The sequence below is a fragment of the Zonotrichia albicollis genome, chromosome 2, assembly GCF_047830755.1.
Source record: "Zonotrichia albicollis isolate bZonAlb1 chromosome 2, bZonAlb1.hap1, whole genome shotgun sequence".
NCBI lineage: Eukaryota > Metazoa > Chordata > Aves > Passeriformes > Passerellidae > Zonotrichia > Zonotrichia albicollis.
The window spans coordinates 89,375,334-89,389,675 of NC_133820.1; the positions used below are offsets into that span (position 1 = coordinate 89,375,334).

General features: G+C 42.4%; 1 pseudogene; it reads right to left on the minus strand.

Moving 5' to 3' along the window:
- Positions 1–1,988: 1,988 nt before the first annotated feature.
- LOC106629753 (2-oxoglutarate receptor 1-like) lies at positions 1,989–3,085 on the minus strand (annotated as a pseudogene).
- Between the last annotated feature and the right edge of the window lie 11,257 nt (positions 3,086–14,342).

Sequence of the window (14,342 nt, forward strand, 5' to 3'; positions counted from 1 at the left end):
TAAGTGGTAGACACATCTTGTTCTTTCACTGATGCGGAAGAAGAGAATTTGTGTGGCGTGTTTGTACTTTTTACCCATGTTGGATAGTCGGGATGTAATGAATCTATGTCACAAAATATTTATTTTGTGTGAACCACCTTATGTTGTGTAACTTTTGGTGTTGAATTAACCACGCATATGTGAAACCAGGATGCTTGACCATGATTGATCCCTATCTACTGGCAACCTGTAGAAGTGCAGAAGAAGAGAAATTAAACTAGAAAACATATCAAAAGGTCCGTGGCAGTGCTTCTGAAAGACTTATCTGATGGATGGTCCTTTAACAAAGTTTTAAATATCCAAAAGGCATCATAAATAATATTTTTTATTTATACATCTGCTCTTTTGCCACAGCAATGTCAGCCCACTGACTGTCTGCTCCTCTCCAGCCTATGATTCACAGTATCCACAGATCTTTCTCTACAAAACTGCTACCTGTAGGGGGATAGGATATAAGAAAATAATGGTAGTATAGAAAGTAATCTTACCCCTAAGGAGTTGCAGCTGGGCTAATTATTAAAGATTAGGAGCAGGCTTGACTTTAACAGGCCACAGCTGTAGCCAATAAGAAGAAGAGTGCCATAAAAGAGTGGGGTGGCTAGTTGGGAGGGGAACTGCAGTTATTGGGCTTCTGTGAGAAGAAGGGTGAGTCAGTGCTCTGAGGAGCTGCCTGTAAGAAACTGCAAGGAGGTACAAAACTCTAGCAATAAGGAGAAAACAATATGGAACTTTTGCAATTTAATGACAGCAGCTACCTAAATAATGGTTTCCTTTTTTTTTTCTCTATTTGTGCTTACACAATTCATTATTTATACTTAAACACAGAACTTTGCACCTGTCACTGTTTAGTGGCAGCCTGTGTCTCTGCAGATCATAGCTGTAATTTGTCAGCTTAATTTTGTCCTCTCAGTTTCAAGTAAATATGTAAATAGAAGAACTAGACTTTATTTCATCATCCAGTTTGATAATGAAAACACTAAATACTCCTGGAAGCCAGGAGAGACGGTCAAATCCCCACTCTGTGGCTCCCTCTATTCTGATAGTAAATCACTAATATCTTGACTCAGCATTAGCTCTGGAACTAGCAAAAGTAGTTTCCTCCAGACTGTTTCCTTAATTTACACACAAGAGAATCTCAGATAACCAAAACTTCTTCTGGAGTCAAGGCATGTGACATCATGTATGAACCTATTAATTTGTGGTAGTAGGAAATGAGAATGATCTGGGATTATATGCCGCTGATACATTCATAGAGGCTGGTACTCATCTATAAATATTTTCTATAGACTAATATGATTTAATTTTTTTTCTCCTTTTTTCCACATATATATGTTTATATATTTACATATACTTATATAGCCTTGTAGTGACCATGTATGTCCTCCTCTCCTAGTCCTCCTAAGCCCCCCTAGGCCAGCTCTGAGGTTTTGCCATTAAATTGCTCAGTGCCCTATGATGAAGTTCATTGAACTTCCACCCAATCTGAAAGCATCTGATTTATCTAGGAGCATTCTAGGTGTGCAATTGAGTGGTTTCAGCAATCATGGCAATATGTGCTGTGTTTTACTTAGGCTGTAATAAACAAAGCACTACATCAGTGGCAACACTGAAATCAATGGAAGTTGTTCTCATGTCCAGACTAAGCTCTCAATGTTTCCGTAATCAATAGCAAAGCCTGGAACAAGAGAACCCTGTGTTTCCCAGACTGTTTGGGAACAGTCTGGCTGGATGGTTTTAAATTTTGCCTTCAGGATGGCTTACAGTGTTGTCTTTTCCCTCCTCTTTCTTTGGTTGCTAGGAGAGATGTATATAAACCTGTTTCCAGGAAAGCTTCTTGACAAGTCCTCTGCTGCAGGGAGAGGGCAAAGTCAGATGCAGTTCTTGCTGTCATACCAACACAACTGTCTTAGGAGCTTAGAGCACCAAAGCCATCCTGGGTTTGCTGGAATTTACTTCAAGGGACTCCACAACTTTAAGCTGACTTGGTCATGTAGTTTTTGCTCCTGGATGTATTTGCTCCACTTAGACCTTGAAGGAGAGAGCATGGCTTGCTGGAAGTTGTCTCCCACCACAATATAAAGCAATATGTTGCCACATGTTTTGAGTGCAGCTGGTGGCTGAGAGACACAGTAGGCAGAGTGGATTTATTCTCCATGTGATAGCTGATGGACACAACTGTAGTTAACCTGAGCAGTTGCCTAAGATTGGAAGAAAAACTTTCCCAACAACGTTAGAATTGATAACATGAGGAGCAGTCTTTTAATGAAAGCTTTCATTAAAAGATTTCTGCTTATGTTATCCGTTCTAATATTGTTGGGAAAGTTTTTCTTCCAAGCTTGGGCAAGAGAGCCCCCAAAAGATATGGAAGGGAAGGAAGTACACATGGAACACCACCAAGAGGACAACAGCAAGTCTTAGAGCCTTTTTTTGCAGCAAGTTTGTGTGGGGCTAGTGGCTAAGGTGCAAATGATGAGTACACAGGACAGAGCTACTATCAGTAAGGGCAGGAAGAAGGCCAGGCTGGTCAGCAGCCACCTGATTGTGCCCAGGTTTGCAGAGCTGGTCAGGTTGAGGCATGAAGACCTTAAGTTTTGCATTCCTTTTCAAGAGATTGAGAAGTTGACAGGGCTGGCAGCTTCCAGTGCCATCAACCAAATGGTTGTGCAAGCCATGGCTGTCTACCACTTCCTCAGGATGTGAAAGAACTTCATGGTGTCAAACATCACCATGAAGGCACTGAAGCAGGTGAGGAAGAGGATGCTGCAGCACAATTTGAAGAAGAAGCTGAAGCAGGTGAACTTGCGCATGAATTCACCAAAAATTGATTGTTCCCCAGTAGCACAGTAGTGCATCAGGAAGGGAAGGCCAGTGAGGTAGAGATCTGTGAGTGCCAGGTTCAGCCTGATTATGATGCTGATCTTTCAAGTCTCATCTTGAAGCTATAAACACAAACAACAATGAAACTTCCCGGGAAGCCCAGCAGGAAGACCATCTTATACATAATGTGGAGATACAAACTCTTCAGACCAACTTCCACACAGTGCATTTGGGAAAATCAACTTCAGTGTCTTGCTGGGTGATGGAGTTGGCTAAGTTGTCATTTGTTGTGTTCATTTTTTCTCCTTAGCTATTAAAGAAGAGAGAAATGTTTGGTGTTCACTGACAGGTAAGACTCCTCACTTCTCATTAAAAACAACTTATAATCAGGTCTTTCCTTTTAGCTGCTCATCAGTGCTCCAATTAAAGTGACTTTTATGAATAAGGAAAGACCTTGCTGTGTTGATAAGAATTGATCTTGACCTAGAAGACTTTTATCATATCTAGATACACCAAATTTTTATTTTAAAATGCATGTTTCAGGAAAGGGCCAACACAGACACAATGAAGCTGCAATATAAGGGATTCCACAGTGTTTGAGGCGTGTGCCCTCATATACAATGTTCACTTTCTGCTCTCATCAGGGGTCAAATGGAGAAGAGGGACAGATTAGTTGTATTGTGTTACTGACCAAAAGTATAGAGGGTAATTTCCAGAACAGAACTGTTCCATAAAAGGCATTTGCAGCCTTGTTGTTTAAGTAAAAACACAAAAACAAAACAAAAAAACCCAAAAAAAACCCCCAACAAAACAAAAAGTAGATGTTGAAGTGTTTTCACATTCTTTTTGCTACTTGAGTTGGTTGATATTTTTACATTTTTCTTCTTGCTTCTTGGAAACCAGTGGTAGAGGGATATTTCATTATTTTAATTAATTAACAAGATTGATGTTGCCAACAAATAAGTTATTTTTAGGCTTGTCGTTAGCTGTTATGTAAATTTTCATCCCTGTAAAAATTTTAAATGGTGTTTTGCTTTGACATTAGTCTTAGATGGAAATTTCCTGAAACATCAAAATAAATTCATCCAGTTTTGTAAAGCAGCCAATTGCAAGATGCAATATGGGGCATGAGCAGGATTTGAGGAACATAAAGCCAGCATGGTATACAGTCTCTACAGCAGAAAATAGACAGTCACTGATGCACATAGCAAATAAGTGTTAACATGGCATTCAGTAAATACATTTTCTGTGAAGAAGTACCCTCTTCTAAAATGGAGCAAATGTTCTGCTGGAAGAAAATGAATACATCTAGCATAAATTTTTTCCAGAGGAATGCAGCTTCTTATAGGATGATGCCTGTCCTCAAATTACTGTGGCCTGGATTAGTTAAAATGGATCCTACTGAATCACTGTTTCTGTTTCTTGTTTCACTCTGAATTTTCTTGCTGTAGCTTCTACCCTCACTTGTGAGATCACACAGAAAAAGGTTGCAGGATTTGGATTCAAATTTGTATAGAACATTTGGTTCAAACATATTTAAGATACTTTGAAAACTGAAGCTGGAGATGGAAAAGATGTATGCCAAATACTGGCAATGGTTTTTAAAGAGCAAAACCGTTTTAAACCCCTTGTCACGGCTGGGGATGGTGCAGGACTAGTTTGGTTAAATCCAGTGGTTCTATTTCCTAGTTGTGCAGCAATGCCATCATTCCCAAACCAAACGGAAGCCTCTGCTGTGGCTAATGGTTAACCAGGCTGGCAGCTACACCCTGCCTAAGCTGTGCTGTGCTCTCTCACGCTGGGAGCACCAGGGCTGTGCCCATCCCGCTGTTCCTAGCACACAGCTAGGGAGCCAGCTGGAGGGCATGACTGGGAGCTGCTCCCCACACCACTTCCTTTGTGGTTTTAGGAGAATTTCATTCTGTCAGCAGTTTGCTCACCCCCAACCAGCGTGCTGTTGTAGCAAACCATAGAGGCCAGAGGGCAAATGCCTGTGATGACCAAAAAGCACATCAGTGGCAGTTAACCATGTAGTCCCTACTGGTGGCCACTTGCCCTCAGGGGCTTTTGGAGCCTTCACTATCCATGTGCTCTGTGTTGTGGCTGGATGCAGGTCAAGGAACTCCCCCAGAGACCAGACCACACCCCAAGCCCTGCACTGGATATGGAAACACAAAATGGGCACAAGCATTGCAAGAAAGGCACGTGGGTGTGGGGCGTCAGTTCTGCACTGCCCTAAGGTTACAGCAGGGACCAAAGGAAGAAGATAGTGAGTCTTTGCTGTTGGCCTTGTTATTTTGCTGTCTGAATTACAAATAGAATTTAGACAAAACTTAAATCTAATTAAGGAACAGTTTGTACCATGGCAGATTTTATCACACTAAGTAATTGGCCATAATGGCACTTCTGCAGCCCAGGCTGAGGGCAAATGATATATGCTGTAGACACATAATGAACTTTAAATAAATTATCTAAAAGCAGAACTCGTACTAAAAGGGAACTAGATTATTGAAGTAGAAACCCTCTTTCAGTCTTAATGGTGGAGTCACTGCTTTATTACATGGTATTTTTTACTGTAACCAATTGATTGGAGTCACTTTAAAAAAATGTTGTGATTGCATGTCTTTAATTGCAGTCACGTATAAGAGAAACTTGTCTGCTTCTGCACTGCTATAATTTAATTACAGCCTGCTGGAAATAAAAGCCAAATGGCTGCAGCCATGGCAAAGTAACCTAGTGCCTGTAATTGGACTATATTTCACACAGATGTGTTGCTGAATAAATTAAATAGAATTTGGCTTGCAGTGTTCAACTCTTCAACTGACTCAGATTTAAAAGACACAAATTATATACTTTGGGATTGAGATGTGAGCCCTCCTTATCGTTTATAATTCAGGAGATATTTTCATGCAGAAAGAGCACTGAAGTGTTGGGTGCATCTCAGGTAAGTTTAATTTGTTCCATACTTCCATTATCTTGTAACCCTTTACTCATCTCTCTCCAGTTTGCCCTGCCTCCAAGTTCCTACCTCTAAATCAAAATATGCATTTTACTTATAAACCCTTAGTGTTGTCTTTTCTTCACAGTTGGTTTTTTAAGTATCTTACTCAAGCTGGCAGAGTTTTCTTTTAAATTCCACAGGTTTGTGCAGTGAGACTGGTTGAGAAAGCCCCCCTGGGCTATCAGGCAAGCTGTGGGAATGTTCTGACTCTGTTCCCAGGTTTCTGCCAGGTGAGGACAGCATGGGCTCCATGGTGCTAAGTGAGAGCAGCTCTGCCCCCTCTCACCTACCTGCAGACTAGCAGCCATGTCCCCAGCAGCAGGGCTGTCCTGGTGTCACCTGTCCTCCCATCTGACCTCCAACACCTGCTTGGGATGTAGGGACCTACCCTGTCTCACTCAGAATGGACTGGGACTGCCTTTACCCTGCCCAGTTGGGCTGGAGTGGTTTGCCAGGGCTGATTCCAGCCTCAGTGTGGAAGGCAGACCAGCAGCACTCAGGCAGTGAGAGGCAGCACCAGCTCAGTGCCTGTCTCAAGGAATACCCATCCTCCAAGTCCCAGAGCACAGGAGAGGTGGGAGATGGGAGGAAGGATGCAGAAAGAGCAAGGTTTTGAACTGGCGGGAACTTCTCTGCAGAGAGCTTGGTGCATGCTGAGAGCTCAGACAAAACCCTTGCCTCTCCAGAGAGCAGAGCTCTCCAAAGTGGGAACCTCTTGTCCCTCTGCATGGGTGGATCTGACACTGAGGAGAGCAAGGACTGTGAAACCAGGGCTCAAATGGGTCTTGTGCCTGGGAGAGATATTTAAGGCCATGTGATTGTGGGGGCAACCAAGGTGGAGGTAGGTTTTGATGAAGAAAAGGATTGCATGAATGACAAATAACTACCCTGACCATGTTACATGATGCATTCATTTTCTGCTGACTTGTCCTGAGGCCAGAGGAAAGGTTTTGAAGAGAGATCTGGAGAGGGGGATTGATGGGCTGAAGTAAAATTTAGAAGGTTCAGTGAGGCCAAGTTCCAGGTCTTGCACTTGGGCCACAACAATCCCACATAGCACTCCAGGCATGGAGAAGAGTGGCTGGGAAACTGGCTGGCAGAAAAGGATCTGGGGGTACTGGTCAAGAGCCAGCTGCCCATAATGCAGAATGTGCCATTGGCCAAGAAGGCAAAGGTCATTCTGGCCTGTATCAGCAGTAGTGTGGCCAGCAGGACAGAACAGTGATTGTCCCTCTGTACTCACCCCTGCCAAGGCCAATCTCAAGTGCTGCCTTCAGCTCTGGGCCCCTCACTGCAAGGAAGACACTGAGGAGCTGGAGCGTGTCCAGGGAAGGAACGTGAATCTTACTCAGAGGAGTCTAGATACTGAGTGATGTGAGGAGTAACTGAAGAAGCTGGGGGTGTTTAGTCTGGAGAAAAGGAGGCTGAGGGGGAACTTTATCACTTTCTAAAACTTGTGCTCTGCAGCTGCCTGTAGCAAGGTGGGGGTTGGCCCCTTCTCCCAGGTACTCAGTGGTCAGACAAGAGGAAATGGCTTCAAGCTGTGCAGGGGAGGTTCAGGTTGGAAATCAGGAAGAATTTCTTCACTGAAGGGGCGATTAGATGCTGGAATGGGCTGCCCAAGGAGGTACAGGAGTCATCATCCCTGGAAATGTTCAAGAAACAACTGGACTTGGCACTCAGTGTTAAGTTAGTCACCATGGTGGTGCTCAATCAAAGGCTGGACAGTGATTTTGGAGGTCTTTTCAATCTTAACTATTCCATGATTATATGAATGAAGAAGTCTATGTCAAACTATGTGTTCCTTTTGATTATGGTTAATAAAAATACCCAGCCTACAGTGTGATCTGGGGCATTTTACAGTCCCCAAATAAGTAAGAAAGAAAGCAGGAGAAAAACCAGCACTTCCTTGAATGTGATTACCAGCTCTCAAGAAGGGTCTGGCACAAATCTCCTCTTCCTTTGGAGATGGTAGAAGTGCTTATTCTTATGTGTCTCACAACAGAGGTTTCACTGCCTGTGCAGAGTGAATTGGAGGGAGCATGGCCCACCTAGAAATTCCAGTGTAACCACAGCGTGGACATTGAAGATTTTATGGGATGAGTCTGTTTTTCAGTGTGTAGCTCTTGCTACAATGACCCTGCTGTGACCCTGTTATGACAGGTAGTGATAGCACACGGGAGAATGGCTTTTAACTGAGAGGGGGAGGGTTTAGATTAAATCTAAGGAAGAAATCCTTTACTGTGGGAGTGGTGAGACACTGGAACAGGTTGCCTAGAGAAGCTGTGGATGCCTCATCCCTGGAAGTGGTCAAATCTAGGTTAAATGGGAATCTGGTTGAGTGGGAGGTGCCCTCATGACATGGTGTTTGGAGCTAGATGATCTCTAAAGGTTCCTTCCAATGCAACTAATTCTATAATCCTATGATTTTATGATTGCAGAGATCTCCTGTAGTGCCAGTATCTGCATGTTTTCCTTGATCTTCTCTTTAAAAGATTTTGACTTGTGCTGACTGGTCTGCATGGACTTCCACCTTGTTTCAGAGAAGTGATCTTTAAGCTGGTTCCAGGCTTCTCTTTTTTTGGAAAGAAAGCACTTTCAAAAGCATAAGCATTCCAGATTTGATTTTGATTAAATATTTGCAAACTTCTGTGAACAGGTAGGAAAGTTATTATCTTGAGAGAGAAATGTTTAGATGAGGCTGAAAAAAATTTGAATCCTTTCCAGCACTGAACTTCATCTCAGATCTCATTTGAAGGTATTGTTTACTTTCTCATGATGATAAGAGATGTGAACCTGGAGATATGAGCAATTATGTGCTGCATAATGTAATGATGAATCAGGCTCAAACTATTTAATAAATATAACTTTTTTAATGGTTGCATAACTGTCCTGTTTACCTGATGCTTTCAGTATTTGCAATTTTCGCATGCCATTTTCATCTTATTTGTCATAAACAATCTATTCTCCCTAACTCTTTCTGGTATAAATAATGTAACATCACCTTGAGAGCGAGCATTACTATGGGATTTCTAAATTCCTGAGTAATAGCTGATATGAACCACTATTATATACAGAAAGGGTTGAAATCACTGTTTTACCATGTGACCAGGTGCCAGATGGTACTAATTTCAGTACTCTGCATCATGGAAATTGTACATGCTACAAAGGGCACATGGGGAGTCATGGAGAGAGGAAGTCTGTGAAATTAGGTGTCCCAGCTTATCCCTGTATACCTGGATAAAGGACTTTCTGTATTTTATTTATGAGTTCTTGTCAACATATGAGATATTTTTTTTATTATCTTTCAATTCATTGTCTAAGAAACTATTTTCTGCTCTGGTGTGGTATTTTGGAAGAAGACTGGATTCTGTTCTGGAATTACAATTCAAATTATATTAAAATGACTTCATTACTTGGATTCTTCATCTCAGATTTAGTGTTTGTAGTTCAGGAAAAGGTTTTGAAAAACTGTCAATAGCTGGAAAAGAGCTTCAGGAATAAATGGTATGCTGGGAGATGTTGTGACATGCCTTGCAAGACATTGAGGCTTTAGAGATTGTCTCTGATTAGTTTATTTGAGAGCATATTTAAACAGAAACAGGTGATAGCCATGATCCCATTCATTGGAAGAGATTCCTGGCATTCCTGTAGCTTAAGATATGCCAGTCCAGGGTGGCAGTGAAGAACAAGTAATTCTTTGTGGGGATGGGTAGCTACTAAAACAATTACCTATAGTAATATGGCACTTTACCTTTGGAAATTTTGAACCACTGTTGAGTGGCTTTTGCATAAATATTAGTACAGTCACAGCGAAACATGAGATGATATTGTCAGACAACTTTGCAGGGCAGATTCATAGGGTTTAAAGGCTCTAGAAAATACAATCTAAAGGTTGTATCCCCAAGACCATGTACACTCAAGGCCATATGATTTTAGCTCTGAATTCCCATAACTTGCATTAAACATGCGGGGTTTTATTAGTTATTACTAGAAGCACAATTTTGATTTGAAGAGAGAGAGAGAAAATCCTCTTATTCCTTTGATAGTTTGTTCTAATGGCAAATCATGCCCACGGTTGAAATCACATTTAGATTTTAGTATGACTCTCTAGTTTGTACTTTCAGCCTTTCAAGTTCTTCATGTGTGTCTCTGCTATAAGGAGAGAGAAGCCCATTTAGCAATTGCTGTTTTGTGTTTGTGGAAATATTTAAATGTAATAATCCAATCCCCTTTCACACTTCTTCCTGATTGTTTTGTCTCTTAGGCATTCTGGGATGACATCTGACCTTCTCTGCCTATTCTTCATCCTGCCACTGGCTTTGTGAGGTGGAACTTTATGTCCTCCAGCCTCCCTGCTGGGTTTCTGCATCTCTGGCTGGAGCCACGTCTCTGCCTGCAGTGCCAGGCTCACAGACACCCCAGGCACCCCCAGAGTGCATGCACCAGTCAGCTCTGCCCAAGCTGCCTCAGGACTCTGCTCAGGTGTCCAGGGTGGACTGTTCTGCACGCTCCACCCTTCCAAGCCATAACATTCTCTTGCAGCAATCAGTGAATCTGTCTCTTTCTCCACTGATCACAAAGGCATTCCTTCTCACTGTGACTGCAGCACCAGCTGATGATGCTGGGCACTTTCTGCCCTGCCATGGGGGAGAGATGGGAGTAGAGATCCTTGTAGCCTTGTTCCCTTGAAAATTCTAAAAATTTAGAAAATCTTTCCCTCCACCTCTTACTGGTGAGGAGATGGGAATATAAGAAATGTACTGGGCTAGGAAACCATCACCCAGAGTAGGAAAATCAGAAAGAAAAATTGCAATTATTAGGGTCTAAGAATCACAAAATACTCATGCTGATGCTGCATCAGCAGCAACAGAACAAAGAATGTATTGTGCTGCCCACTTTTATCATACAGAGCAGTGAAGTCATGCAGCAAAGCAACTGCTGCCACACAAATTCAGCAAGGAAAGCCTCCATGGCACAGCCCTTGTCAGGGTATCTCTCCTGCTTTTCAGCTGTGACTGTGCTGGGCTATGTGGTCTCCAGCTTGCTGCCAAAATACAAATACCTTAAGGTGATTCAGTTGTTAGAGGTTGCCTCCTTCCGTCAGAAAATAAATGGGATGCTCCTGCTGTCATTCCCACCAAAACCTGGTTGTTTTTTTCTCCTTGGAGAGAGGTTTTCTTAAATAATTTAGTAATTTCAAATTCTTTGCTGAAATTGAGATGTTGCTTAGCCATGTGATCCATTGTGTAATCTCCCTATAAACAGCTTTGAACCATTTTCATGCTGTGTGAAGAATGACTTTGAAATTGCTCGGTCATTATGTTTTGGGTCTCTTATACTGAAGACTTCAAAGATGTTATCTGTCAGATTGCCAGATTTCACATTGACTGATATGAGGTTTCAAAAGTGTTATGGGCATCTGTGGGGTTGGATACTAATTGCCCTTGATTCCCCAAACAAATATCATCTGACTTCATTGGCCACAGGCTTCCTTCCTGCTATGTTGCCCCCTCTTTTCCCAAAAGAGAGATTTTATACTTGCAGCTGAGAGATTTTTAAGGGTCAACTGTTGAAATGCATTCACTAGTTGTCATCAAGGCGATTTAAAACATGCGCAAAACACACACATATATTTTCATTCACACACACAGTTTTTCCTTTGGCAAAAACTTTCCTTTTCCTTTGATTCTGCAGAAAATTCCCAGGGTGCAGCTGTCCTGTGAGCATTGGCAGCTTAGCAGTTTTCACTGCTGAGGCACCAACACCATGTGTTCTTCCGGCTATTCATTGCCCTTCCTGCTCCAAGCACTTCCTTCCTGCCCTCAGTGGGAAACTCACACTGCTAAAACCTGGTGGATGCCTGCACCTCTATTTTATCCCTTGGAGTAACATCTCTGCCCCCATGGAAATATAACTGTGACTGCAGGACAGGGTAGATGGGTGCATGCTGGATGGATCCACACCCTTCCTGTGCATGGCAGCTCTGCAAGTCAGATGTCCACATTCCAGAGACATAAGTTTGTTGCCAATCTATTTTCCCACATGTTTTGTTAATGTTTCTTGGAGTGAAACAACAAAATCATTGAAGAATGCCAAAAATACTTGTGAGGCCTTGTACAACAAGATAAGAAATGTTAGTCTTTTCTTTGTTTTATTTTTCTTTCTTGAAGATCTCATGCTGTGGGAAGATTAGCCCAGACAAAAAGCTAAAATTTCCATGGACTGCCTTTGCCTTTGTGTCCTTTCACTGGAAGACAAGAATAAAAGTCTTGCATATGACATCCTCATCCAGCACAGTTACCAAACACTGAGCATGTTCAGTGGAAGAACAGATGAGGGTGCAGATCTAAGCATAACAATCACCTCTTGTGAAACATATCTTCATCTCAAGCAGTGCCTGAGCCAGTCTGCCAGTGTCTGCATATTCTTGGTGCCTGTGTAGTCTTCACCTTGCATGCTCAGCTGGCCCACAGTCCCGATGCTGTTTCAAAATTCTTGTCTTCCCTTGTTGCCTCTATCACTGCCTTTTTGTGGCCAAAACCGCAATCCAGTCAAATTTTGTTGGAAGCCTTTGGAGATCACGGTAAGGCAAATCTTTTCTCCCTCAAGACATCCAGGAGGTAGAACAGGCCACCCACAGAGGTTGTGCAGGTGCCGTCCCCGGAGATTTATAAATCCCAGCTGGACAAAGCCCTGAGAAACCTGGTCTGAAATTAGTGCCAACCCTGTCTGGAGCAGGGAATTGCACTGGAGGCCTCCTGATGCCCCTGCCAACCTGCTTGACTCCAGGATCTTTTGCTCCTATGAAATCCGCAAACTGTAAAAGTCAAGGGTAAGACTAAGCCATCATTTCAAGAATGAGAAGTATCTAAGTGTCCTACTGCTTCAGGAAAGGCAGACCTCATAGCAAAGCTACCCTGTGTTGCATCTAATCCTTTCCACAGCTGGAGAGTTCTGTTTACCAGCCAGGCTTTTCTGTTCACTCACTGTTTCTCATGAGGCTGCAAAATCAAATTTTTCAGCTGAAAGAGCTTAATTTTTCTATTTTATTAGTCCTCAGTATTATGCAGTCCTTTATATTCTTTCTTAATACCTAAGATCTGGATATGTATGTCTGTGTGCTTGGTTATGTTGAGCATTCGCATGCAGAAAGTAGCCTGTATTTAGATAGAAAATTGTATCCTGAAATTACTCATTTAATTTGACTTGGGGTCTGAAAAATACTTCTACTGTTTAATCTCATTCCTGATAAGCAAATTGTCAGGTTTGTTTTTAATTGGAACAAATTTTTTTCAGGTCTGCGCTGTGGTATTTCAGCATAGGACAGGGCAGAGGTCACACACAAGTCTGTTTGGGGACACCTTGGGATCTGTTCACACATTAGATTGTATCCATTGTCAGTATCAAAATGCTTCAATGTATTTAAGTTTGATTTCACAGCTCAGCTTCTCATTGCCTGCAGATTCCTCTTCAAAATGAAAAAGGATTTGGTTCTCTAGTTACACACCCCCAAATACTGAGAGCTTCTACCTTCTTGATCAGTCAGTTTTGAGTTGCTAGACATACTGCTTTGGTCATGTGAGCCCTGGCCTTGGGAATTACGGCTCCAAATTCCATTTTTCTTCATCAACCAGAAGTCTGCGTGATTGAATAATATTTACTAAAATTCTGTCTCTCATTCATTTTAACTGAGAATGCAATCAGAATATCTGAGGGTGGAAATGAGCTAAGACATTCCATTGGTCCCTCTCAGTGAGGATTTCAGCCAGTGGGACAGCACTGCATCCCCTGTGGGCCGCTGGTGCTGATGGACAGTAGATGTCACTCTTGCCTAACATATGGAATCATGGAACAGTTTGGATTGGAAGGGACCTTTAAAGGTCATCTAGTCCGAGCCCCTGCAATGAGCAGGGACATCTTCAACTAGATCGGGTTACTGAAAGCCCCATTCAAACTGTCCTTGAATGTTTCCAGGGATGGGGCATCCACAGCTTCCCTGGGCAACCTCTTGGTTTCTCTGCTGAAATGTTAGTTAAGTGTACATGGGTGTGAGGGAAGAGTGACTGCTGATCATAATTGCTACTGAGTGAAAACTTTATTTTGAGATAAGAAAATGCCTACTTTTAGGTAGAAAATAACTTTTATAGAATCATAGAATGTGCTTTGATTGGAAAGGACTCTCAGAGATCAGCTAGTTCCACCCCTGCCCCTGCTGTGGACAGGGACACACTTAACCAGACCAGGTTCCTCAGAGCCCCATTCAGCCTGGCCTTGAGTACTTGAGGGATGAGACATCCACAGTTTCTCTGGGCAGCCTGTTCCAGTGACTCACCACCCTCACAGTAAAGAATTTATTCTGTATATCTAATCTAAACTAACGTCCTTCTGTTTAAAGCCATTGCCCCTTGTCTTATCACTGCATGCCCTTGTAAAAAGCCCCCTTACAGCCTTCTTATAAGCCCTCTGTAAGTAATCAAAGGCT